Genomic DNA, 2,624 nt, shown 5'->3' with positions numbered 1-2,624 from the left:
GACCGGAGTAAGTAATGGAGAATCGAAAACATTTGCATCGTGGTTCCATGGTGTAATGGTTAGCACTCTGGACTCTGAATCCAGCGATCCGAGTTCAAATCTCGGTGGAACCTGATGCGTAAATCTTTTTAAGATAATTCCTGGTTTTGTTTTATGGACGGATGGGGGGAAAAAGTAAGAATTAAGAAAAATATATCTGAAAACTAAGATTAGCTTAAAGGTTAATATTCTAGCATTATGACTTAATGATAGTCGAAAAATCATGTTGCAATCCGATTAAAAGGGCTATTTTTTTGGTTACGCTTTTTAAAAGAACAGGGAATAGTTTTTACTGTAGTGTTCCAATTTTATATTGCTCAACAGAGGATTGTCAATCTGAGAAAAGCTTTCTTATATAAATGTTGCACATAGAAAGGCAATCCAGGTTTCAAAGGGAAACCAGGAGGACGTGCTAATGGAGGACTTTTCCAAATAGACGCCTGTCTCGTGGTTCTATGGTGTAATGGTTAGCACTCTGGACTTTGAATCCAGCGATCCGAGTTCAAATCTCGGTAGAACCTAAACTTGAAACACAACGTTTTAAAGAGGCTGTTTTGTTTTTAGATAACAGCAATTTCTTGCTGAAGATGAAAATGTGCCTTTATTCGAACAGATCTATGCAGTAAACGGGCTTACTTTGCTAGCCACCACTAACCATACTCAATTAAACTGAATTGCTATAGTTTATGAAAACTATCCAGCTGGGAAATTTTGCTGTGATAGTGATCCAAAAAAATGGCTTTTTGTCAGACAAAAATCTGAAGGGTTTCCTCCAGAGTTCTTGGCTGCTTGATGTTTAAGGACAAGGTTTTTCATAATACAAGCAAGGACCTTCTGGCTGCATAACTGTGCCTAAAAAAACAAATTACAGGTAGTCCTCGATTTAGGACCACAATTAAGCCCAAAATTTCTGCTATTAAGTGAAACATTTGTTAAATGAGTTGTGCCTCATTTTACCACCTTTCTTGCCACAGTTGTTAAGTGAATCACTGCAGTTGTTAAGATAGTAACACGGTTGTTAATCCGACGTCTCCATTGACTTTGGCTTATCAGAAGGTCCAAAAAGTGATCACGTGACCCCAGGACACTGCAATGGTCATAAATGAGTCAGTTGCCAAGTGTTTGAATTTTGATCATGCCACCATGGGGATGCCACAATGGTCATAAGTGAAAAACAATCATAAGCCACTTTTTTCTGTGCTGTTGTAACTTCAAACGGTCATAAACAAACTGTTGTAAGTTGAGGACCTGTACTTGTATGCCTTAACTCTGGGTGTGTGAGGGCGAGTGGGTGGGTGGCGGCTCTCACCGCACTAATCTTCAGGATGAAACCTGCGCAGGGAAGTAAAAGTGTGTATGTTATTAAAAGAGATTTGGAAATCTTCTGGTTTAACTGTAATTATTGGGAAGATTAGGGTGGATTTTTTTTTCAAAACACATTTTCTTTTTAAAATGTTTCTTTAATGCAAGGAGAAAGGTTCTCACTTTGCAAAAGTGATGACTGAGCAGAGACCACCCAGGAGCAAAGAAACTGGTCTCTTTAACTTTCTCTAAATGGAATTCATGTATTTCAATTTAATTAAAGCTTCTGCAATTGGGAAGCCTAAGCTTCTGCCTTTAACTACCAAAATCTGGGTTAGTTACTTACTCATACTACTTGCTTACTCATCAAGAGCACCACAAATATGCATTGTAACAGCCCAAACGGGGCTAGAATGCAGCTCAGGTTCTTTTAGTTCAGGGTGTCCAACCTTGGCAACTTGCAACTCTCAAAATTCCCAGAATTTATTTCAGAATTAAACCATGGTTAAAACACTGGACTGCGAGTTCAAGTTCAGCCTTGGCCATGAATACCGGCTGGTCACTCACTCTTAGCCCAACTCATCTCACAGGGTTGTAGTTGTGGGAAAAGGAGGAGAAAGGTGTGTTGGAGGTTTTCTGCCTTCGACAAAGGGGTCATCGCAATGGTGGGTTGCAAGTGGGCACACACGTCCACTCGAGCTCCTTACCAGTCTTTTAAGTCTTCAGTGCTTCCGTGCACAGCTTTCATACAGCACATGTGCAATGCTCCGCTGAGCAGCTGGAGTGTTGCGGAGGCTCGCTGAGGAGGTAAGACGAGTGCACGCACGCTGCGCGCGTCCATGTGGATGTTGCCGGGGCCGTTCCAACCGTACCGGTTGGAACAGGATCGGGAACCCACCACTGGGTCATCGCAACTAATTAAGACAGTGGACCTAATGGATCAGATGCACAGTTGAGAAATGATTAAGATTTCTACAACCTTGAACTTAAAAATTTTGTTATAATGCAATGATCAATAAAAGAGCTAGGGTCAAATAAGTCCACAAGTCCAATCTTCCAATGCTTCGACTCCAGATGCTTAATGTAAGAAGTTCTCCCTTTAAGGGTACTTGCTGACAATTTCATAGAATGTTATGATTAATAGGTCAATGGTGTAACAGATTTTGTAATGATGACCTCCTGCAACTCATATTTTGCATAGCCACAGTTCCAGCATATTAACCACATTTCACACCTGTGGCTTTTTCATAAGTATAGATATCTTTCTGAGATGCAAAAAGGAT

At 40.6% G+C, this 2,624-nt stretch overlaps 2 non-coding genes across 2 annotated transcripts; both read left to right on the top strand.

Moving 5' to 3' along the window:
* Nucleotides 1–41: 41 nt before the first annotated feature.
* TRNAQ-CUG lies at nt 42–113 on the top strand. Its single transcript has one exon. It is a non-coding gene; the product is annotated as a tRNA-Gln (tRNA).
* Nucleotides 114–488: 375 nt separating this feature from the next.
* Nucleotides 489–560, top strand: TRNAQ-UUG. Its single transcript has one exon. It is a non-coding gene; the product is annotated as a tRNA-Gln (tRNA).
* The last annotated feature ends 2,064 nt before the right edge of the window (nt 561–2,624 follow it).

This window comes from Thamnophis elegans, chromosome 2 (assembly GCF_009769535.1).
Source record: "Thamnophis elegans isolate rThaEle1 chromosome 2, rThaEle1.pri, whole genome shotgun sequence".
NCBI lineage: Eukaryota > Metazoa > Chordata > Lepidosauria > Squamata > Colubridae > Thamnophis > Thamnophis elegans.
Note: the sequence above shows the minus strand (reverse complement) of the source record. Positions and strands in the feature narration are given on the sequence as shown.